The sequence below is a fragment of the Amborella trichopoda genome, chromosome 4 (assembly GCF_054954075.1).
Source record: "Amborella trichopoda isolate Santa Cruz 75 chromosome 4, AtrichopodaSantaCruz75HAP2 v2.0, whole genome shotgun sequence".
NCBI lineage: Eukaryota > Viridiplantae > Streptophyta > Magnoliopsida > Amborellales > Amborellaceae > Amborella > Amborella trichopoda.
Window position 1 is genome coordinate 11,706,873 of NC_142339.1, and position 26,864 is coordinate 11,733,736.

The 26,864-nt window shown below is 32.6% G+C and overlaps 1 non-coding gene and 1 pseudogene across 1 annotated transcript; both read right to left on the bottom strand.

The window, feature by feature from the left end:
• Nucleotides 1-6,020: 6,020 nt before the first annotated feature.
• On the bottom strand, nt 6,021-6,145 carry LOC148782296 (small nucleolar RNA SNORD14). The gene has a single exon (XR_016055167.1). It is a non-coding gene; the product is annotated as a small nucleolar RNA SNORD14 (small nucleolar RNA).
• Nucleotides 6,146-9,887: 3,742 nt separating this feature from the next.
• On the bottom strand, nt 9,888-13,418 carry LOC18426869 (ABC transporter G family member 1-like; annotated as a pseudogene).
• Nucleotides 13,419-26,864: the final 13,446 nt, after the last annotated feature.

Genomic DNA, 26,864 nt, shown 5'->3' on the forward strand with positions numbered 1-26,864 from the left:
GATGCAGAAAAACAGTGTTCATGTCCACCAACTTTGAAAGGAAGGAAGAAGGTTGAACAAAAGCGAAAAAAGAAGAAATTCAAAAGATTCAAATATCTCAGAAGGTCAAGATTCAGAAGAAATAAACAGAAGGGAGATAGATGCTATATTTGTGGAGAAAAAAGACATTTTGCAAAAGATTGCCCAAATCAGAAAAAGAAGAAAAAGATAATACATTTTTTATCGCAGGTTCTAGAGGAAGAAATTGATGATGATTTAGAATCTGTGTTCTCTCTTGAGGATGAGCAAAGTTCTGACACTTTGCTATCAATATGTTATTCTGATGATTTTGAGCTCAATGAAATAATCAACACCCTTGTTCCAGAGATATTGTCTCCAGAAAATGAAATTACAGACATCAACAGTTTACTATTTCAGCCTACCCCAATAGCCCTTGTTCAAATACTTCAAGAACATTATTCCAAGCCTTTGACCATTCCTGCCTTTTTTGATACAGGAGCATCAGCTAGTATTTTAAAACCTGATTTACTACCAAAACAGTTTTGGGAAACATGTAATCAAACCTTTAGAGCTGCTAATGGAGAAAAATTTACCATAACCCAAATTAGCAAACCTGGTTAGATAAAACTGTTTCCAAAACTAGTTATCCAACATAAACTCTTAGTATCCTATTTACCCAATAAGGAACTTTTACTTAGGATTCAATGTTTTGCATCAAGTAAAACTTCAGTGGACTTCTAAAGGACTACATTATAGGAACCTAACCTTACCCTGGATAGCTGCCGTAGGCCAACCTTGCACCATAGAAACAGTCAAACAAAAAATAATATCAGACTGTTGCGCCACTTCCCATTATGAGTTTCTTAAAAAGTGCACAAACCCATTATGGAGAAATCATAATTTCTATGTCAAACTGTCTTTCAAGAAAAATGAAGATATAAACCCCACAAAGGCTTCTTATAGAGGTTTAAACCCAGATCTGATGGAACAAGCTAAGCTAGAAATACAAGACCTGATAAAGGAACAGTTAATTGAGCCTACCAGTTCTCCTTGGGCTAGTGAAGCATTTTATGTAAATAAAAGAGCTGAACAGATTCGAGGAAAACTTAGGTTAGTGATCAATTACTAACCTTTAAATGCTTTTCTTGCTGATGATAAATTTCCATTGCCTAATCAAACAACACTATTTTCTCAGATTTCTCATGCCCATATCTTTTCCAAATTTGATTTGAAATCAGGATTTTGGCAAATAGGAATCCACTCAGATGATTGTCCTAAAACAGCTTTCTATTTACCAAATTATCATTTTAGATGGACGGTTATGCTATTTAGTTTGAAAAATGCACCCACATACTTTTAAAAAGTTTTAACTACCATTTTCGAACCAATCTCAACACATGCATTGATATATATAGATGACATCCTCTTATTCTCTCCAGATCTTGACAGCCATGTTCTCTTGTTAGATAAATTCCACTCCCTTTGTTGTAAATATGGTATTATGCTTTCAGAAAAAAAATGTCTTTGCTACTGCGGAAGTAGATTTCCTCGGCATGCATTTTCATAATGGCATGTACAAACTCCAGTCTCATATAGCCAAACACCTTTTAGAATTTCCGGATACTTTATCCTCTGAAAAGCAAATACAACAATTTTTAGGAATTGTAAATTACATGTCCCCGTTTATTCCTAAACTTCCTTTATTTACTAGTCCTCTTTACCTTTTGTTAAAGAAAAAAGCACCACCGTGGATAAAGAAACAAACTGAGTCTGTTCTGGAGCTCAAAAAATTTTCTCAAAACCTTCATTCTTTAAAAATCCCTTCCACAGGAAAAAGAACTTTGCAAACAGATGCTTCAGATGAATTTTGGGCGTGTATCTTGCTTGAAAAACAAGACAATATCAGAATGATTTGTAGATACAAGAGTGGAAAGTTCAAAGGCTCTGAACTTAATTACCTTTCAACATTCAAAGAAATCCTTGCAGTAAAAATAGGAATTGAAAAATTCCAATTTCATTTAATAAGACATACTTTCTTTGTTGAAATGGACTTATCTACTTTTCTGAGTATGCTAAAATTCAAAAATAAGATTTTACCAAATCCCCAATTACTTAGATGGTCGAACTGGTTTTCTCAATTGAATTTTGAGTATAAGCATATTTCTGGAAAAAACAATGTTTTAGCACATATGTTTTCAAGAAGAAAATTTATTGAAGAAACAAGCCTTGTTATTGTTCCTTTCATTGGAGCAATACTCAGAATTGAGGAGGAAACAAAAGAAGTTCCTGATGAAATATATGACATCATTCTAAAAAAACAATGGAATCTAGAAATGAGAATATGCAACAAAAAATGCATGAAATAACAATCAGAAATCATGGAGAATGTTTTCAAGGAATTCGATGCCATCCTACATATCCTTTTTTATCCTTCTTCCAAACAAGACATTATTACAATATGCCAAAAGAAGCTATTTGTTTCCTTTGGTATCTTACCCAAAACCACCATATATGTTTTAATTTCCATATAAGAAAATTATTATCCTATCTTAGACACTACTATTTCCTGCAATGGAATAACTATATCCATCCCAGTCCCAGAGCTTTCAACTTCTATAAATTTTTTATCAGACATTACCATTATAATCGTTGGATTGAGTCCTTTGGTTGTCCCCATCGTCCTTATATCATTATTGCTTTTCACCAAGACCTTGAACCCCAGATTTATCCTGAACATACCTACATCACCCAACATCCTTTAATCCATACCATTGGATGGTATGATTCTAATCTCTTGAATTGCTGGTTATTGCAGACAGAATTATGGAAAGAATTAAAAATTCTCATGTGCTACATTAACAGAGTCCAGCCAGAATGGATTCCTCTTGATGTCTATATAAGAAACACCGTTTGGAATGATGAAACTCCCAGAAGAGTAGCACTGTTACACCAGCTATACCAATGGCTTGCTGAAGTAATAATACAAATCCGACGGCCCATATTAAATGGGTTGATCTGATGATGACGACTTCATTTTATAATATAATTTTAATATTTTTTCTTTAAATCCCAATTACATGAAATTTTGAATATTCATTCTTCTCATCAAGGCACATCTAATAAAAGTTCTAAAAAATAATTTAAAATAATAAATTAATCAAAATACCCTTAAAATTTTCAAGTGTATTTTTGTCAATTTATCTTTTATTAACTATTTTTTGATATCTTTAATTGATTCTTCTATTTTTAAATATAAAAGCCTTAAATTTTAAATGATTTAGATTTATAGAAAAAAATTTAAATTAAAATACAAAATACAATCGTGATCATTAGATCACCCTAAAATCAATATGGGCCATTGAGCATTCACTGTAGCTATCAACTAGAGGCCTGCCCTCATATTCTCCCTGTTATTTTATATTAAACCTCCCAAGTTTTTTTTTTTCTGTTTATGCACACTTTTATTAAGGGTGTGGTTGCAACCTTGAACAATTCAATTAAGGTGAACCTCCAAATTTTATCATAACATGTAATTTTGGTATTAAAAATTCTTAGGATTATTTGAAAATCTATTTTCACATCTAATTATAAAACTTTAAACTCTAAAAATAGTTAAAATCAAGTAGATCTATATATGTATGAAAATCTTAAAAATGGATGGTCTGTATATATGTATGAAAATCTTGAAAATGGATGGTCTATATATATGTATGAAAATCTTGAAAATGGATGGTCTATATATATGTATGAAAATCTTGAAAATGGATGGTCTAGATAATGTGTTGCAATATGCACTATTTTTGAGACAATCTTTTTTATTTTTCTTTTTCATATTCATACATCTCAATGTCAATATAATCAATTAGAAGATTTTTCAACATTAAAACAACCTTTTTCAGATGGATTTTTTAGGCGCATCCGTAGTTCTACATTTCAAGGTACATTTCAAGGTTACAACCCTATGTAAACTTTTTAAGTGATCTTCTTGTAGAATAGGTATATGGTTTCACATAAGATGTTTGTAAATAATTGTGATCTCCTTATAGTATAGGTATATGGTTTCATATAAGATGTTTCTAAATAATTGTGATCTCCTTGTAATATAGTTATATGGCTTCATTGAATACATCGCTTCTTTTTAACTGGGTTATGTTATTGAGAGATTATTTGAACTAATTTTTTAATATATTTCCTACACTCTGTTTCCTGCCTCTCCTTCGGATGTCGTATATGCAGAGATAATATGATGAAGGTATATGAAGTAATTATTTAAATGGTGTGGTTTCTGAAGGGTTACAACCTCAAAATTAAAGTGACGTCCAAATTTTATCATTTAATTTTGGTATAAAAAATTATTCAGATTGATCTCAAAATCTATTTTCATATTTAATTAAAAATTTTAAACTCTAAAAATTAAAAATAATTACAAACAACTAGATATATCAATATATAAAAATCTTAAAAATGAAATGTGTTGCAAGATGCACTATTCATTTTAATTTTTTTATATACATGCATCTCAATGTCAAATCTCAATATCAAGATGATCAATTAGAGGATTTTTCAACATTAAAATAACATTTTCAGATGGATTTTTGAGGTGTACCTTTAATTTTACATATTTAATTTTGTATTAATTCCTACATAAATTTAACTGGGACTAAGAGTTTTATTATCATCAACCTCCAAAACCAAAACTGATTTAATTTTTACAAATAAGTTATAGAGAACCAACTCTCATTGGAAGAGATTTCCAAACAAAGTTTATTGTTTTATACGAATTGGAAAATGATTTATGGATTGAGACAAGTTTGTTTGCAATCAATGTTTAACTGTATTATATTGATTGGAATACAGTATTTTTCATTGTGATTTTGTATGCAACGAAACAACTCAAGAACGTTCATTTCTAATCTCGCCACACTTATAGTCAACCGCAACCCAAAATAACCAACATGAATAATAACCATTTTAAATGTATATAATATGATCTCATTCCCTCTACCAAAGTAATGTAATTTTTAATAATTTTAAGACTACGCTTTTCACTGCCTTCCTACTTTCTTGATACATTTGTTGCAAATTTTCCCTTCACAGGAAAAATTTGAGTTTTTCAAGAGAACATAGATTTATTTTTTATTGCACTAAACAAGAAAGCGCAATTGTTGTTTAGGGAAATTATAATCCTCCCCACCCCCCCCTCCCCCCCCCCCAAGCCCCAAGAACTAAACTTTCGTGAAAATCGAAAGCTCTGATACATTCCAAAACATGGCCAAGTTAATATACTTTTGAGAAATTAGAAACAAACAAAAAAGGCCCAAATAAAATAGAGAGCTACCTTATATGGATAACTCAGTTATGCATATAAAGTATCTCAAAAACGTTGATAATCTCAAAAGAAAAAATATAAGTTATAATCTCAAAAGAAAAAATATAAGTTATCCATATAAGTTATCCAAAAACATTGATAATCTCAAAAGCAAAAATATTTTAAATCTTGGTATCCGTATCTCTTGTAATACGTTGTAATACATTTTGTGGACCATCAGTTTCCAAGATGTTCACGTGTTTCATACTTCATCCACACTTTTTTAAGCTCAAATTATATAATTAGAGATGAACATAAATTTTCCTGCCATCAACTTTAAATGCGATTGAAAAAAATCAATTTAAAGACGAAAAAAATACATATTAAAAGTCAAAATACATCCAAGAATCACAGAGAGGAATACTAGCTCAAAAACGAGTATCACAACCAAGAAAAAAATTCTAAAATGTTAAAACTGTAAATAAGAATTAATAAAAATCTTAAAAATGTCAAAAGAGCAAAGAAGAATTCATAGAGAGATCAAGAGAGAATAACCAAGAATAAGATAACAAATATTAACCAAAAGAGACCATTAAATAGACGGACAAGCAGATCTGAGAAAGAGAGAAAAAGAGAGAAGGAAGACATAACTTCTAAAAAATCACAGACTTTAAAGAAAGACAGGAGTAGGACTGAATTTTGTGAGAGTGAGTGTCTCAAACATCCAAGGAAGAGTTAGGCAGTATTAGGTCTCAAGCCTGGCGGGGCGAAAGCTCTTAGGCGGGCACTGCAAATGTTTTTCTGAGAAACAAGCCTTTCCTTTTATCATCATTGACACAACCATTCATCCAATATAAACATCTTCACATGAAGATCACATCAAAACCAATTACAGAGTTATCAAAGACCTTGACTTAAAAAGCCCAACATATCAGAGAAACAAACCCATTGAAAGGTTCATTATGTTATCATCTCGACCTCGAGATATATAGGTGAAAAAAACAAAAAAAGTTATTTCAAGGTTGGTTTGAAGTTCGAAAGGTTTTTAACTGATCATCTCGACATCGAGATGTATGTTGAAAAAACAAAAATAAATAAATTTCAATTCTTAAAACTAGTGCATCTTGCAACACAATATCTGAATCGTCTATTTTAAAGATTTTCTTGTGTTTATAGATCTACTTGAATTAAACTATTTTTTGGGTCCAAAATTTAGAATTAGAAATGAGAATAGATTACTAAGCTATCCTAAGAATTTTCGGCACCTAAATTATATCTTATACTAAAATTTGGTATTGCACCTTATTTCGATTTTTTAAAGTTGCAATCTTATACAATCCACACCCTTAAAAATATTACATTGCTTATTCTTTATTATCTTTTTTTACCATTTTATATTTTTTGAGTCCACATACTCATGTAGAAATGCGGTCCTCTTAATTATTTATTTTCCAAAATTTAACAATTATAAATAAAAATAGATTATTACGCTATCCTAAGAATTTTCGGTACCCAAATTATATCTTATACTAAAATTTGGTGATGCGCCTTACTTTGATTATTTAAGGTTGCAACCTTGTACAAACCACACCCTTAAAATTATTGCATTGCTTATTCTTTATACTCTTTTTTACCATTTTATATTCTTTGAGTCCACAAACTCATGTAGAAATGTGGTCCCCTTAATAATTTAATTTTGAAATAGAATTTGATCCTAGTTTTGAGGAAGTATATAATATTTAACATGGAGACTATTAGCCTATAAAAATAAATATTTTATAAAACTAGAAATGACATTTTTTGAAAAAAATATTTGAATTTTACTTTTTCTTTGCAGGACTATTATTTATGTGACCCGATTTTGGTGGACAGTGTAGATCTCCAAGTCCACAGAGTAACATGTGGGGGCTTGGACGCACCATACAATTTTCCTTACATTGAGGGTATTTTAGTCCTTGGATTATTTTTTAGGGAAAGTCTTAAATGTGACCCTACCCACATATAAAATATATGTGATCTCTGCTCTCAATTGTAAGATCTGAGAAGATGGCTGGAATACCTTGAGTCACAATGTCATAAGTTGGCTCTTGAGTGTCAGATCTTGATCTAACGGCTTAAAATATTTTATTTGTAATATTTTTCTTCTATAAATCATTTTGCAGCAAAATTTGGGGCACATATATATCTGACAGGGGTGAACATGATAAAAATAAATTAAAAAATATTTCCCTAGATAAAACAATACTAGAATACCCTTAAAACATTAGAGGCATTCTGGTTATTTATTCTCCACATAAATACATTTTTTATTTTTTGCTAGGTGCCCAATAAGAAGATGGGATACCTCAGTAGAATAAATAGTTTTTTATTTTTTGCTAGGTGTCCAATAAGAAGATAGGATACCTCAAATTTCACTTGATTTTTTTAATTAAAAATCAAATAATGTTTTGGTGTGACCTTGTAATATGAGCAATCCTAACCATCTATTCCAATTGAAAAGCTGAGAAGTGGGATCACATCAAATCTATATGTGGGTGGGTCACGTAGAATGCTTTCCTTATGTACCTCTTCCAAAGAGAGGGGCAGGTTAATAATATTAGTTCGGGAGCGGCCCGTGTCACTCTTTCGCCACTGAACATTTTGTTAGATGTTATATGCATCTTTAACAAGAAAAAAAAAAAAAAACACATTATTGAATTACTGGGGTCAACGAAGAAAAGGTCATTACCTTCATAATACAATTACAAAGTATATGGATCATCGACCTCATGTTTCTTATTGAATTCCATGCATAGGCTCTTCTAAGTTTAATGAAGCCATAGGGATGGGAACACCTATGGGAAGCCACTACGTTGTGAAAAGAGAAATTTACAGAAAATCCGTTTCTATTTTTGGAAATTTAGAAATGGTCATGTATATCTTATATTTTACAGTAAAATCTTACTTTTTTATCTAATAATGTATTTTAATTCTATATTTTATATTTTACACCCAAGTCTAACTTTTTTTTTATAGTAAATAATGTATTTTAATGTTATCTTATTTTCAGTACATTTGATTAAGTTCAAATTTTAAGTATCCATACTTCTTATCATAATACACTTGTAAAACATTATTAAACATATATTTCAATGACGAAAATACCCCTATAAATTTTAAAAAATTTGTGTATTTTGTTTATTATTATTTTTTAATTTTCTTTAGAATGTGAGATGGTGATAGAGAAGTTTCTATCAGGCCTGGGCATTATGAAAACAAGATAAAGCCTCACCTAAAATCCTCGTCTGGAAAGTCCTTTTGGCAACATAAATCTCCATGATGTATCTAAAATCAATTTTCAACATAGATAATGAAATTTGAAACTCAAAAAATGATACACATATTGAGAATCTATGAACACTTGTTTTTAGGGTAAAATGGATGGCCTAGATAATTTGTTACAATATACATTATTTTTAGAGCTTAAAATCCTAATTTTTTCCCAACCATAACGTTCAAGCTGAAATGATCGATGTAAATATTTTCCAGTACTTGAATCGCAATTTCCAATATTTTGATAGGGCTGCAGCCTTATCAAACCACTTTCCAATATTGATTCCCCAAATTTGAGCTAAATTAAAGAAAATAAAAGTCAAAACACAATTCACAGTCTCGTAAAGTGAGACTATAAAATATACATGTCGATTTTTAAAATTTTGATAATTATAAATTTTGCTTGAGTGATGCCTAAATTGTGACCAATCCTATATTTCATGAGCTCTTTGAGAGAGAGCAAGGAAGTACAATAATAATACGTACCACTTTTTCTGTCTTTTTGGGAATACATATATAAAATATTTTTTTTTTGATAAGTCAGTGGGGGAGAAAGCATGTTACCAAAATTTTCATTAATAATAGAATACACATAATTACTATACAATAAATAAATGGCAATGAAAAAACATTAATAATAGAATACATACACATAATTACTATACAATAAATAAATGGCAATGAAAAAACATTAATAATAGAATACATACACATAATTACTATACAATAAATAAATGGCAATGAAAAAACACATACAATGACCCTAGCCTAACAGGTACAATAACATCATTTCAAGTAAACAGATGATCTCTCCCCACCATGAAGGGGACTGCATCATATTTGATAATTTCTAGGGTTATCCAACCTCATACTAATAAGTGTACCAATATGTGTACTGTATATTTACCTTGGAGATCCAACTTCCATGTTCCTACAAAATCAGCTTGTTTCATCTGTCAAACAGACAAAGAGATAGGAGGAAAACTTGTATCTTCATTATTATCAACATGTAGATATACAATCAAAAGTAATTTTGCACAATAAGAAACAAATTCTATTATAAGAGAAAAGGGCATTTCTTTCTACTCTTGTGTCGCTTTCTAGCAAGGCCGAGCTAAAAAAGCCAAAAAAGCCCTTACATATTGGAGTATGGCCACAAAGGCCTCACGACTGCCATTTACTTCGTGGTCTCTCTTTTTTATATTATTTTAAAGTACATTTAATAATATTATTTACTTTATGCTATTTTCAATAAGTTACTTTTCAACTATTTTTTCTTCATCACATTCTCACTAAACTTAATTATGCCTAAGAACATGAGCCTATATAAAACCACCATGCCCAAAAATATGGCCAAGTCCACCCACTTGGAGTAACCCATCTCCACTTGCCATGTCTCTGTTAAAATCTTCTCTCCTGTTATGGTGGGTGCCTCCTACTAAGCCATTAGGGAAAGTAAGACCCTCAAACTCATTCTTGTAAAAACCTTGGTTAGCATGCTTACGGAATGCGATGTAGTACATTGGGTACTTCCAGAACGGCTTAGGCAAGTCGTTAGGATGTCGGAAAAAGCCACCGTTCAGCATCATGACACCTTGGATACCGGCACCAGTGATGATGCCCATGAGGAAGTCGGGGACGAGGCTCGCAACAATCATCATGAGGCTCTCTACAAGCATCATGCACACAAAGAAGACTAGAGCAAAGTAGATGAAGTGCTTGGCTCCATCTTGAAGACGAGCCAGGTAGTAGGCAATGGCTCCCGGGATTAGAGAGATGAGGAGGAGGTTGGGGGTGGAAGAGATGGTGATTCCAATCACATAGGCACCCACGCCGTAGTGCCCGTTTAGTCTCTCATGCCCAAAGATTTGTGACCATGAGGATCAATCCATGTGAGAGAGAGTGAGAGTCTCTAGTCATTTGCATCTTGGATTATTAGGTGAGATGTTTTGAACCCTCGATGTAATTTTTTCGTTTTCTTCTAATCTTTAAGCTTTTTATATGGAAAATGTTTATATAGAGCCGAGGCTCTAAACAATCAAATTAGAGTCCACCTAAAAATTTTTGAGGTCTTTTGATGCCCAAATATCCTTAAATTGATCATCTCGATATCAAGATTCATAGACATGAGAAAAAATTTGATTTCAAGCTTTATAAATAGTGTATCTTGTAACACATTTTTGGACCGTCAGTTTTCAAGTTTTCATAGATATGCTTGATCTACAGTATTTTTGGAACTGTGACTTTTTTTTATTAAAGGTGAAAGTATATTTTAAGACTATCACAATGATTTCACGTATTGAAACTACCTTTCTTTTTAAGACTATCACAAAGGTACGTTTTACTTTGATTGTTTAGAGCCTCAGCTCTATACAAATTGCACCTTTTTTATATAGGTTCATGGTTCCGTATTTTTTATTCTTTTTTCTTTAGTATTCTAGTTGAGTCACCAAAACTTTTTTTATTGTTGCTGTAAAAAGGAAAAGAAATATATGGAAAGATAGTAATGAAAAAGCGACCTTCATGTCCTCCACAAAGAAAGGGAAGCCACCAATCGCCATGAACGTCCAAAATGCAGCCACAAACATGAGCATGGACCCTCTCGCCTAAAATGTTTGTCATTACAAAACACACGAGAACCATGATATTTAGAAGGTAGAAAGCATAGGTTGTTCAACTTTTGATTGAAGTTGAATGAGCTCAAGGCAAAGGCGATCAGGTTCCACAATATGACATTTTGAGTTCCACTTTTACTACAAGTAAGGCCGTTCCCCACTGATCTACCCTAAAAAGCAAAAAAAACTTTTAATTGAAATACAATGTCACACTAACCTGAATGGAGCCAAAGCTGTGGCCAATGTCAAAGAAGATGGTGCCTACGCACACGCACAACGCAATGTAGATTCCTAGGTGCAACCAATAATATCCCAAATCCCTATACATGTTCACAAAAGATCTTCTTGTCAAGACTGATGCTTGTGTAAAGAAGCTTGCTTGGCTTCCTTTCTTTGTCAATGCTTCTCCCTCCTATAACAAATCCTTCAAAGAGTTAGACATACACATATGGAGAGAGAGAGATTGAGAGAGAGAGGTCTTAGAATCTTGGATATATCAGCTACAGAAGCAAGGACTTGTTTGGCAATGGTGGATGACTTGTAAGACTTGACTAAGATATCAATGGCCGCAGCAGCTTTTATGGCCTTGGCCTCGGGACCTTGTTCAATATCCTAAGGAAATTGACTACTTCTTAGTGACAAGCAACAACCTTGGATCAACAAACACCAGCCCAAATCCAAGAATTGCAAGCCTAGGAGAGCTTGAAAAAGTATTGGGCTGGACTTGGGCCATCATATAAATATATATGATATATATTCTCCAGCATGGCAGAGCTGGGCCAAAAAATAATTTGGGCCCACTGGCCAGTGCACCTTATTTTTAGAAAAATACCAATAAAAGTGTCGAAACCCATTGCAATATAGCTAAAAGAATAAAAAGATTCAAAATTACACTTAATATAAATGGATATATTAGTAGGGTACTTAAAGAAATTGTTGAAACTTTGTCTTCCAAATTGCCCCAATTCGATATTAGGAAGCCATAATAATTAAGGGTGCTTTGGTAATTTTACCCCCAAACAAGCTTTAACTAAAAGATGTGGTTTGTATAGAGCCTAGGCTCTAAACAATAAAATTAAAGCCTACTTTCAAATAGTATCGAGAAAAATCTTTGTGATAGCTATAAAATATATTTTCATATTTACTTATAACATTTCAAGTTTAAAATTATCCATGAAAACTTGAAAATCTTGAAAATTGACGGTCCAAAAATATGATTACAAAATACAATATTTTGAAAATCTTGAAAATTTTGATGTCAAGAAGATCAATTTGAAGATATTTGGGCATATTAGGAAGGTTCAAATTTGGTTGTTTAGCGCCTCGGCTCTGTACAAACTTTTCCCATAAGTAAATGGCAGAAGTGTATCTTTTGAGGGTAAAATTACCAAAACACCTCCAATTTTTTTGGCTTGTCAATACTGATTCGGTGAAATTTGGATAGTTTTTAACATTTTCTTTGAAGAAGTGCTTGATTGATAATGAAATTTAGAGGCATATCCCCACTTGTAATTTGTAATATTTTAACCCATTTAGTGATATTGTAAAGGTTTCAACCCATTTTCCCTATTTTCTTGGCCTAAACCCGGTCCAAAAACCCACTTAGACATGAGAGGGGGAGAGATTGTGCACATTCCAATTACCTTATCAAAGTCAGAGTTGATGGTGCAGAGGAAGTGATCTGATGGGTTTCTCAGTGAAGGGCAAGGGAAGCCACTCAGTGCAAAAAACTTACTGGCTTTGGTGGCCGGGCCAAAATACAAAATTTTCCCAGTGGAGAGGAGGGATAGTGTGTTGAAGAGGCCGAACACCTCAGCACTAGGCTGCTGTATCAATGCCACCATGGTTCGACCATCATGCCAAGCCAAACGTACAATTCGAGTCATGACATGGTAAGATGCTGCACTGTCGAGCCCACTAGTGGGCTCATCAAGAAAGAGAAGGCTAGGTCTCGTGATGATCTCAATACAAACACTCACCCTTCTCTTTTGGCCACCACTTAGTCCCTTAACGCCCCAACCCCCTATCCTTGCATGCATCGTGTCATGTAAACCCATCTCTCTGATGGTTGTCTCAGTCTTCTCTCTCTTTTGGGAGCTCGACATGGTGCTGGGCACGTGGAGCTAAGCTGAGTAGTACACCGCTTCCCATACCGTGAGGGTGGTCATGAGTGTATCATCCTGGGTCACATGGGCCTAGGTTCCAAAAGGAATTTGAGCCTATATAGATTAGAAATTGAAAGTGATTGGTGCTGGATCGGTCCTTTACATCTACGAAGAGGTTTATATAGAGGCGAGGCGATAAACAATCAAATTAGAGCCCACCTAAAAAATTTCATTAGATGAGGTTGTTTTGATGTCCAAACATCCTCAAATTGATCATCTCGACATCAAGATGCATGGACATGAGAAACAACATAGATTTCAAGTTTTGGAAATAGTGCATCTTGTAATACATTTTTGGATCGTCAATTTTCAAGCTCTTCATGTTTTCACAAATTTGCTCTATCTACACTATTTTTGAAGTTGTAAAATTTTTAATTAAAGATAAAAATATATTTTAAGGCTATCACAAAGATTTCCAATATTGAAACCATATTTCTCGACACTATTTGAAGGTAGGCTTTACTTTGATTGTTTAAATCCTCGGTTCTATACAAATCACACCCTTACATCTAAGGTGCATGATATATCCTACACCATAGGAACATGTATTGTGTTCTAAATGATGAATGGTCAAGATTAACTCTATCCAATTGACTGCTCATCATCAAGAATTGTTGTTAATCTCTCATTGGATTTTGGATGTTCCCCATACTAAATAGAACGTTAGGAACCATGTCCTTCTATTTAGGAACCATGTCCCTTAGAATAGGGTCAAACGACTCAATTAAGAGGGCTGATCCCAATGTAAAATCCAGACTTAATGCATCAAGTAAGGTATGCCCATACCTATGTTCCATATGCTAGGTCTTGTTTCCGACCATTGAAAAGGATCTCCCCTGTTTGCTTTGTGTTAGAACTCACTCGGCCTACAAATCAGGCAATCCAAGTGTAGGGCATCACAAGTGTCAGAATACAATGAATACTCATAAAAAATGAAAGGGCTATGTGATCTAGCACAACATGTACAATCAAAATTTTTGCATTCTTTCTTTTGCAATACCTGTTAGATGACTTACATATGTCTAGAAAATATAACATTAACTTACATAAATAAGAGCTAATACAACCTAGGATCTTGTCTTGCATACCATTGCAATTCTATAAAAAAAAATATAGTTAAATTCATTATTTTTAACAAATATTTGTATTAGTAGGAATTTAGAAAATATGCTATCCTTGTAGAATAGAGTCTTAATGAACAAAGTTTATTTCCATAAATATTAAATTTAAGTCCTCAAATTATAAGGAGTCCCTTAATTTTTATTTCCATTGCAAATACGGAATGCGACATTTTTAAATTTTTATAAAATTTAATTATTAACATTTTATTGTTAAACATAATTTACTCCAATTTAAATTATGAAATTTAAAAATAAAGTAATAACGTTAAAGCATCAAAGGCTATCTATTTTGATTGATAGCTTACGAGCTTGCAGCTCGTGACTAAACACACTCATTTAAGGAAGGAACAAGTTTAGATGAGGTGTGAACATCATACTATAGAAGTAAAGCGTACCGTAAACATCCACTTGAAATTAATCATCCCGGCCACATAATATAAGAATATACAAGAAAGATTTCAAAGATTTCAAGTCCTAGAATTAATGCAATGAACTATTTGGACCATTCACTTTAAAAAATTTAAAGTATATTTAGATTAACTATATTTGCACTATTTTTGGAGCTTTAAATTCATAGTTTAGAGAAATATAGATTTTCAAGCTACTATTGCTCGAGCAACTGGAGAAGTAAAAGTCTAATCCGAGATTGGAACCATAATTATCGTATCAAATTGGATTGCTTGCCTTTATAGGTAACTTCAAATAATCTGTATTTTTTTTTTTAAATAACATTTTGTTTTCTTTTGGATAAGTTGGGTTATTGAAATTAGGCTCCCCTAGAATTTTGTGCATCCAAACAGGGTATAAACAACTAAATATCTTTTTTGGTGGTATTAGAACTTCGCTTTGATTAGAATGTTGCGTTTTTTTACTGCATGATTGGTTGGTGCATGTTAAAATTGCCTTATACATATTTTTGTAAATAAAACTCATCATAAAATATTTTACTATAAATTGGTCCACTTTGCATCAAACTATAACCACATTTCAGCCCATGAGAAGCATTTCTCTGGTTTTATTTAAATATAATATATAAATTATTAATATATATTTATGTTATATCTAAAGTTGAAAGAAAAGCCTCAAACCTGCAAGTGCATCAAGAAGGATTGACTTTCCGCACCCTGACGGGCCCATGATAGCTAAGACCTCACCTGGTTGGGCGCACCCATTGAGCCCCTTGAGAATTGTGCATGCACCTTCTATCCCATGAGCCGTGACCCACAGATCGGTCCATGTTAATGACAATTTGGACCTAGTGGAGCCTACTGGATCCATATCGGGCCGAACTGACTTATGCTTGGTCCTACCCATCTCCACAGTTGTCTCAGTAGTGCGTTTAGAGCAAATCTTGGGCTGTTGGAGAGCTGGTGAATTGAGGTGGAAGAAGCATTCAGTGATGGTTGATGCATCCCCATCTGTGCCGAAGACATTTAGGGTAGGGCGTTGGAATGGTTTGGGAGTGATTTCATTAAGGCAGATGTCGACTTTGGATTCATGTCGGAAGGGAAGGTTGCCGAGGAGGGGGTTTGGGGATTGTGTTGGGCTCGAGCTTGGCGTCCATCGTGGGACATAAGGGGGTGAGGCCATCGAGATTGAGAGAGAGAGAGGGCGGTTAGAACCAGCATGAAGGGGAGAGAGAGAAAGAGAGAGAGAGAGAGAGAGAGAGAGAGAGAGAGAGGGGGGAGGGGCGGACGGGGGACTGGGAAGACTGGTCTGAGGGGACGATGGTTTTAAACTCTTTTTGGTCTGTTTAGAATGAGCGTGTAGAGATAGAGGGTGGTTTATTTGTAAAAAGAGAATAAAGAGTGAGAGTGCGGCTCGAACCAGAACGAAGAGGGGGAGAGAGAGGGGGAGGGTGGACGATGGCTTTAAACTAAACTCCTTTAGGTCCGTAAAATGCATGGGGAGAGTAATATATTATATTTAGGGGAAATTTTTTTCACAGGGTCCTCTCCCTACCATGCAACCATCCAATTTTGATGAAGAGAGTCACTCACCATTTGATATTAGATCTGACATCTCATAATATTTTATTTTTAGTTTCTTTTATACAAATTGTATGAATATGAAATTTAGTACATACCATCTTCTCATTGGGGCGCACCTATAAAAAATATTAAAAATAATTTTTTGATAATATATAATGACCAAAATACCCTTGAAACTTTCAAAGGTATTTTGATAATTTTAATTTATTGAAAAAAAAATTTTAATATTTTTCGCTAGTGTGAGCTTAATAGAGAAATGGAAATTAGAAATTTAGTTTCAAAATAGTTTATAGAAAAATAATTAAAAATAAAATAGTGTAGAGACGTGACATTGTCATTGGGGCAATCTTAGCCCTCCATTCATAATGGACGGTTGGATAAGGGAGAGGATAGAACTTCTATGCTATCGGGGAAGCATAGAAATTTTGCCCAATAAATAAAGCCTCAGGTCAAAACTCATTGATTTTTAGTGTTGGAAAATGAAAAAGTGCTGATTCATATCAGAATTGTCTAATCCAGATAAAGTATCGCCATCACTGTTTTGGATCTCTCGATATATCAGGATTCAACCATGTCTCCCAGAACCGATCCTTTGTCTCGGCCATTGTAGCACGTGTCTCGCCCTCAGCTTCCTCCGGCTATCATCCGTGGCAACTAAATATGAGGGTTGTGCTCGCCACAGAACTTAACCTAACACCTTATGGCACAAGTTGATGACAACAATGCCCCCACCTGGGTCTGCCTTCCCTAAGGCATCCTTCTCTTTCAAAAGGGTTCACGATATGTCAAGCCCTGATAAGGTTTTTGGCTTTGCATTGAATTAAACCACATGCTCCATCGCTTGTCGGTCCCTGTCAACTCCTTTGAGTTTCATGTTCGAATTGGTCTATACCAGGTTTTGCCCATTTGCCAAAGAACCGGAGAGAGAACATGACGATTCAAAATAAACAGATTTGTTCAACATTTTTTCAATAAAAAGTATTGTGATAGGGCCCACCAACTTCATTTACATAAGCCAACAATCTATCACACTTACCTCATGGGCAATAATGTCGCTCTTACCTCATGGGCAACACCTTTTTGGTAGTCAAGTGAGGTTCGTACCTTTTATGGTGGCATTTTCTCTCACAATCCTTGGATTTCCATTCCACGTCTATATTTCCCTTAACTCTCTTGGTTGCTTCTATATTTTCATGAACATATATATATATATATATATATATATATATATGGGAAAAGTTTATATAGAGCCGAGGCTCTAAACAATCAAAATTGAGCCTACCTCAAAACTTCATGAGATGAGGTGTTTTGATGCCCAAATATCTTCAAATTGATAATCTCGACATCAAGATGTATGGACATGAGAAAAAAATGGATTTCAAGTTTTGAAAATAGTGTATTTTGTAACCCATTTTTTGACAGTCAATTTTTAAGATTTTTAAGTTTTCATGGATATATCGATCTATACTATTTTTGAAGCTTTAAATTTTATAAATAAGTACGAAAATATATTTTTAAGGCTATTATAAAGATTTTAAGTATTGAAACCACATTTCTCAACATTATTTGAAGGTAGGCTCTAATTTGATTGTTTAGAGCATAGGCTCAATATAAACCACACCCTATATATATATATATACATATATATATATATATATATATATATATATATATATATATATATATATATATATATATATATATATATATATATATATATATATATATATATATATATGTATATAAAAGTTAAACAAGGGCAAGTTTGACTACAAAAATGAAGTAGCCTATAAAACAAAATTTATTTTTCTTTTTTAGATTAAAAAAATAAAAGTAATATAGATAAAATTTTAATTACATATAATTACAAAAATAAATTCCATATAATTAATTTAAAAAAATTAATATAATTATATTAAAATTAATATTGTTTATTTATCTTAATAACTTGTTAAACTTATGTCAGTATAATTATGTGAATTCGATTACATTAAAATTATGTTAGTATTATTATGTTGAATGAGTAGAAGTATGTAAAAGTTGTTAAATTATTTATTATAAATATGTTAAAATTGTTAGTGCTATATTGAATTTTTGATCGTTATAAATATATTAAAACATCACATAATTAATGTATTAAATTGCTGCATTTTTAATAAATTTTTATTGTTATGTTGATTATGTTATTTTCTTATTTAATATAGAGTGTAATTTTAAATTAATATGTTTATAACTTATGCGTATAATAACAACTGACTTACTTTGTAGATCAATAAAAATTTTAATATAATTTTATTTATTTTTTTATCTTGGTATCAGGTTGTATTTTAATTGTTCTATGTTCCATTTTAGACCATGTATTTATATCGATGTTGATATGCTTGGTTTTTAGTGATGTGGATTTAATGGTCAACAAACATCCAGACAAGAAAACAACATCTCAATATCCACAATTTTTTACAAATAATGGAAGTAGATAATGCACTATCCCTTGTTTTTTGAAAACTCACAAAACATTATTTATGAATTTTTAGTGATTTCTTGAAATTTGTTTGAGACCAAAATTGGCCAATCCGTCCAATTCTTTGATCCATATCGTCAATCCACCGATATGACCCGATTTTTGAAGGTGGCTGATCGAGGTCGCCTATCCATAAACCTTGCTTTAAATTGATGATCTCAACCTTGACTATTATGATTATGTAAAAAAAAAAGATTTCAAGCTGTAAAAATAGTGTGTATTGCAACACATTATTTATACCATCTATTTCACCTTAAAAATAACTATTCACACATATACAAGATCTATACTATTATTCGCTTCAATTTTATAGTCCATGTTGAAAATTGATTTCAGAGACATTATAAAGATTTTTTATGTCCAAAACTAATTTTCGAACAAAAATTCAAAGTGGCGCTTTACTTTATTTTCATAAAGCCTAAGCCTAATAGATACTCCATCTTTTATATTATATGGGGTTAGTGGGTGGGATGCGTCACTCACTCAAACGACACGGTAAGTATTTCGAGATTTTGCTTTTACAAATGGGAAAAGTTTACATAGAGCATAGGCTCTAAACAATTAAATTAGAGACTACCTCAAAACTTTCATTAGAAGAGGTTGTTTTGATGCCTAAATATTATCAAATTGATCATCAAAACATCAAGATGGATGAACGTGAGAAAAAAATGGATTTCAAGTTTTGAAAATAATGCATCTTGTAATGCATTTTTGGATAGTCAATTTTCAAATTTTCAAGTTTTCAAAAATCTGCTCGATCTACACTATTTTTGAAGCTTTAAATTTCATAACTAAAGATGAAATAATAATTGAAGGATATCACAAAACTTTCCATTATTGAAACCATATTTATCGATACTATTTGAAGGTGGGCTTTAATTTGATTGTTTAGCGCCTTGGCTCTATACAAACTGCACCCTATATAAAAAGTCTTTTTTTTTTTTTCACAAAGATACAAAAAGTCTTAGGTGAATTTTGGTGCACATCGATCTCACACATCTTTCCATGATTAGTGGGGTATTATATATGCGGGTGTGGTTTCTATAAGGTTGCAACTTTAAACTAGGGGCACATCTAAATTTTATTAAAACATATAATATTGGTGTAAAAAATTCTTAGGATGATCTGAAAATCTATTTTCATATCTAATTATAAAATTTTAAACTCCAAAAATGGTTAAAATCAAGCAAATCTATAAACATATGAAAATCTTGAAAATGGACGATCTAGATAATGTGCTGCAAGATGTACTATTTCTGGAACTTAAATCTTTTTTTTTCATATTCATTAATCTCGATATTGAGATGATCAATTAGAAGGTTATTCAGCATTCAAATAGTCTTTTCCGATGGATTTTTGAGGCGCATATGTAATTCTACATTTTAAGGTTGCAATCTTCTATAAACTCTGTCCTTGAATGAATTACATATATAGCTAATCTTTCTTTTATGGACCTGATTTCCATGTGGCCGAGCCCGCATATGCAGAAATGCAGACCTCTTAATAAATCTATTTTTGAGATGGATTTTAAGACTTAATTTTTAAGGACATGTAATCTCTAACATGGAGATTATGAATATGAAAAAGTAAATAAATTTTAGAAACTAGAAATAATAATTCTAATAAGATAACAATTGGATTATTAATCTCCATTGTTTTTACATAGAACACCTACTTGCATCCATCTTTAGGATGGATGCTTTACACTTTCTAGACCGCATATGTAGCAATGCGGTTCAGCCCGCATTAAACAATTTTCTTTCTTTTATTTGTTTTATTGATGTACATAGCACTCTTTGACTCTATTTTGTCTTTCATAATTCCACAATGATATTCCTAAGGTAAAATTAAATGAATAAACCAATGTTTAGAATTGTTGGGTTTATGTGGTCTTTAAACGCCTTATGAGTGTGTAATGAAAAACATTTATTATAGTGGAACATAAACTCAGTGGGAGTGTGGTCCCTCGGGGACCATACTAAGTAAATGATATTTACTGATACTGGACTGTACTCGATTATCTAGGCCAGTCGGTTGGAAAAGTCAATGTACCTTAGCATAGGGAATAAACCGAGAAGGGTTCTGGGTTATCCCTTGATGAGGTCGGAACTTATGCCTGGATGAGTGAGCTGAAGAACTGTGTGACCCTTGTGTGTGATGGTAGGCTTAAAGAGACGGGGGTCAAAACCTCATCTATGATCCATCACAAGGCATGCATATCGATAGATAAAGCTAGATATCCACCTTTGGTTGAAGCGTATGCATGTGTGAGAGATACCCCTATGCACCATAGAGATGTGGTCGCATCAGGTTGTGGTGACTTTGACTCATCTCTAAGGGAGGACCTGTAATCCATAGACTGGGATTGCGACCCCTTGGCTTATTGGCTAGACTTTGGTGACCCGTTAATGAGCCCCTGCTTGGACTGTGGGTCATGGGAAACACTGGGTCGGTTCGATAAACCAAGTGTGGTCTGCAGTCTACAGTTGAAGGTGGAGTACCCCATTATTTCAGATTGAATTCCTAAACTATATGGATCCATTTCTCATCAAATTAATTTAATTGATTTAATTTTATTATAGAAACTATTTTAGATTTATTATTTGATTTTTTTGTGAATTTTTTAATATTTTATTTATGATTTTTGAACTTATAAAAATTCAGTAATTAATTTTACAAAGTTATAAAATTTAAATAATGTTTTAAAATTATTGTGTAAAATCTCATGGGGGCCCATAGTGCACATGGGCCTACCATGTGACAAGCGGGTGGAGCCCACATGTCACACAAATGGGTGGCATGCCCCACCCCTTGTATGCTTCCTTCTCATTGCTACGAACTCAAGAAATCTATTTTTGGTAAGTATATCTTGATGCATGTGGTCAAATTGGAATATGGTATGTTTTGACCATATCTTAGCTAATTGAGATAGCAAATATTAACTTGATATCTTTTGACATATTCTTATGGAATATATGAGATGGATTATGCAATTTTATGGAATGCATGATATTTTAATAGATTTAATTTATTTAAATATATTGATGGGAAAATGGTTTAAGGAAAGGGGGATAATAATCCATGCATCTTCCATAATGTTGATGACCCATCTATGGAATGGATGGCTTAGATCTCTCAACCCACAAGTCATCCTGATCAACGGTCTATATTCAATCTCAAGAAAGAGGTAGACTGAGAGAAATCCTAAACCTAACTTTGTACTATAAATATGAGTGTACCCTTCCCAATTCTCTACACCTTTTCTCTCCCACAACTATCTCATTCATCTCTCTCCTCAGGGTTTCTCTCTCCTAAGACCCATAGGGGGCATGCCCCAACACTAGGCCTCCTACTCTCTCTCTCTCTCTCGTGACCTAAAGGTACTGAGGGTTGGGAAATTACGGTTAACCCTAAATTATTTCTCCTACTCTCTCTCTTTCTCTTGACTTAAAGATACTAAGGTTTAGGAAATTAAGGTTACGACTAAATTATTTTTGGGATTAGGGTTTTTTAGAGATTTAAGGGTGCTTACTCAGTTTGACCAAAATTGGCTTTCCCAGTTCGAGATTAAAGCTAGACCGCTGATCTCGCGCCATCGGATGTTGGTGAGTCGGTATGGGGTGTAATAAGCCCAGTTGAGTTAATCTTCAGCATCTTTTTTTATTTCATGCAAATTTATTTTTATTCTCAAGTGTAGTGTTTAGTTGTATAAATGGCATCAAGTGGTCTTTTTGCCAAAGCAAAAAGGGTGATTAAACAAAAAAAAGTTATATTCACCGACAAAAGGGCACATAGGTCTTACTTTCAAGAAAAACACTGATCTAAATTGAAATCACCCGATTTGGATTGGTATTTTGGCTGCCGAAATTTGGTTCAGCCGATTCTCAGATAGAATTAGCATATTAAGAGAATTAGCCTGGGGACTTGGTGGTAGTATTGTTGAGCCCTATGGTGAGTTCTCTTACTCCATTCTCACCAAAGGGTAAAGGCCCAAATCTCCACTGACTTACAATATTTTCAAGAAAGGAGCTAGGTCGTAGTGGTAGTACCCCATACCTAGTTACCATATTGTGGTTTCCAATCCTGCTAACACCACTTAGACACTTTAAAAAAAAAAGCTAACTCCTTAATCTACTTGAAAAATAACGGTTAGGGGCTTGTCTTCCCCACTCTATTACTCAAAAAAACCGTTACTTAGTTATCATGTTGTGGTTTCCACTCCTGTTGATATCACTCACTGACACCTTTAAAAAAAGCTAACTCCTTAATCTATTTGAAAAGCAACCAAGTAGGGGCGTGTCGTCTCCAAAGAATTACCAAAAAAAATTAAATAGAAACCTAATATGTTAGGAATTGGGCACCGACTCATGTCTTTATGTGAATGGCTTCACTCATTTACTATGCTACTGACTCCACATCCACGTGGTGAAATCGGCAAACTATCCTTAGCCTAGATGGGCTTTTGTAAGTCCTTGGCTCTCAACTATTCTTCCATCTCCCCAATTTGAAATGATATCTTTTAGTTATAAAGCACATTATTTGCTTGCTCTCTCTAACTAGACTTCTCACACTATAAATACCTTGATTCCCACTCTCATTCTCTCTCTAAATTTTACACCAAATAAAGAAGGGAAAAGTTTATATAGAGCTGAGGCTCTAAACAATCAAATTAGAGCTCATCTTAAAAATTTCACTAGAAGAAGTTTTGATGCTCAAATATACTCAAGTTGATCATCTTGACATCAAGATGTATGGACATGAGAAAAAAAATGGACCTCAAAATTTGAAAAATAGCTTATCTTGTAACGCATTTTTGGACTGTCAATTTTCAAGATTTTAAAGTTTTCAGGGATTTGTTTAATCTACACCATTTTAAAGCTTTAAATTTTATAATTAAAGATGAAAATATATTTTAAGGCTATCACAAAGATTTTCAATATTGAAACCATATTTCTAGACACTATTTGAAGGTGGACTCTAATTTGATTGTTTAGAGCCTCAGCTCTATACAAACCGGTGTGTTTATAGTTCCAAGCCTTCACAAACAATAATCTCACTCAATAATTGATTGAAAAAGCCCTAAAAAGTAACAAAAACCGAATAAAAAAAAGAATCAAACAAAACACATGGGTTCGGTCAAATATAATGGACATAGTTAAAAATAATGTCATACTTATATATAACGGGCATTATTACGTTAACTAGCGATTTTTAAAAAACTGGTCTGGTTAGGTTAAAAAGCCATCTGATTAGCGATAAAATCATCCAATTCATGTATATTCCTACGGTTTTGATATGGACATGTTTTATTGTGTTAAGTACACCTATTAGAACCCTGAAATTAGGGTTAACTAGCGTCGAGACCCTACCGGTTCTGATATAACAGGCCGGTTTTGATTCTAACTAGCCAGTTTGTTCTATACTAGTTTCTTCATTGAGTACGAGAGAGAGGAGGAAAGGGACGAGAGAGAGGAGGAAAGGGAAGAGAGAGAGAGTACCATTGTACTAGAAAGAAGGAAAAGGAAGAGAGATTGAAAGGAGAGCGTATGGCGGTACCACGGTGTTAGCGGGCGGGAATTAAATGGACAGTTTTTTAATCAAAATTGAGGGGACAACAGGAACAACATCATAACCATCCATTTTTTCCAAATAAATCAAGACCGTTTGGTGCACTTAAGAAGGGTACACGGGCAGGCGTTTGTAGAAAACTACGTTATATCATTCCACACACTCTCTTCATCTCATTAATCAATGTAACAAAAATCAATTTGCACTCTACATATGGTCAAAGTGAGTCATCTTCCAACAATGAATTTAGATTATCGATTTGGTGAATTTCAAGATCTAAGTCTTTACAATTCAAAATCAATTTTTTCCTTTTTAATATTGTTAATCCAATGATAATAATGCTATCAATAAATTTTGAAAATAAAAAAAAGATCATTTATACCCAGATCTTTGCATATCACTAAAATGGATGACTTATATGAATTGGGCTGTAAAAAACACTTTTTTGGGGCTATACTTTCAAATTTTGTTTGTCTTTATTGTTCATTAGAATGAAAAGAATGTATATTAACAAAATTGAGGTCAAACAAATAGACCTAATATGATATTTGAAGAATATTTGTTTTTCTTCGGTGAATATAAAAAGGAAAAAGTTTGCAAGGGATTCGAGCTTCAAGCAAGTTGTAAACTAAGTACACAATGATATATATATATATATATATATATATATATATATATATATATATATATATATATATATATATAAAATATGTTGGTTTGGTTTTATAAAGTAGCTTAATAATGTGTATATAGATATGGAAAGTGTTTATATAAGTTTTCACAATAAAATGTAGAAGTAAGGCACAACTAAACAATCCATCAAAAAATGTTGTTTCAACGATGGAAAACCTTCTAATTAATTACCTTGACTTCGAGATATAATGGATATGAAAAAAAAAAAAAACCTATTTCAAGTATTAAAAGTAGCACCTCTTGTAACACATTATCTGGACCGTGATTTTTCAAGATTTTCACATATTTATAGATCTACTTAATCTAAATTATTTATGAAGTTTCATATTTTAATAATTAGAGATGAAAATATATTTTCAGGCCATCACAAGAATTTTCAATACTAAACTTATATCTTTAAACAAAATTTGGAGGTATTTAAGATTGCACCCTTATGCAAACCACACCCAATGCGAAAAAACATGTAAAGAGTATTCTGGGTTTTTAATTATTTTTAATACCTCATGTAAAGAGATGGGTCGGTGAATGAAACTAGCTCGAGAGCTGCCCCTTTCACATTTTCGCCACCCTATATTTTGTTAAGGACAAAGCAACCTGACATTTTTAGCTACAGAGGCACCTCAAAAATCCATCAGAAAAGATAGTTTTAATATTCTTGGTAAAAAAAAGATAGTTTTAATGTTGAAAAACACTTTGATTGATGATCTCGACATCGATATGTATGGCCATGAAAAATAAAAAGATTTCAGTATCAGAAATAGTGCATTTTACAGCATATTATCTATACCGTCCATTTTCAAGATTTTCATATGTTTATATATATCTAACTGATTTTAATCATTTTTTTTAATTTAAAATTTTATAATTAGATATAAAAATAGATTTTGAGATAATCCCAAGAATATTTTATATAAAAATTATATACCATGAAAAAATTTGAAGGTGCACCTTACCTCTATAGCTACGGATCCATCTGTATGCCAACTGCACCCTTTTGTTAAATGGTACATGCTTATTAAAAATTGTTTAATTACCGGGGTCAACAAGAAATAAGTAATTGTCTAGGCGCATTTGCTTCGCATGACAAATATTTTTTGAAAAATATTTTTACGTGAAAAAATTCCTTCATGACGTTAGATATGGGATGGATCACCGACCTCAATTTCACATTGAATTCTATGTATGGGAGTCTCTAAATTCTAATTAGTAGGAACCCTAGGGGGGACACTACACAGCAAAAAGAGAAATTTGTATAAATTTTGTTTTTTATTTCAAAATTTAAAAATAGTTATGTATATTTATATTTTACTCTAGTCACTTTTTTATAGGGAATAATTTAGTTTTATTTTATTTTACTTTTTATACATCTGATTAAGTTTGAATTTTAGGCATCAATACTTCGTGTCATAACTCACTTGTAAAATCACTAAAAAATATAATTAAATTAAATAAAAAGATAGAAATAGCTCTACGAAAAGCAGTGAGGCTTATATTGAGCTCATCAATAGGATGTATATGAGAGAAAATAAAATTAAAATACAATACTACATGCTCTCAAAAAATGACACTT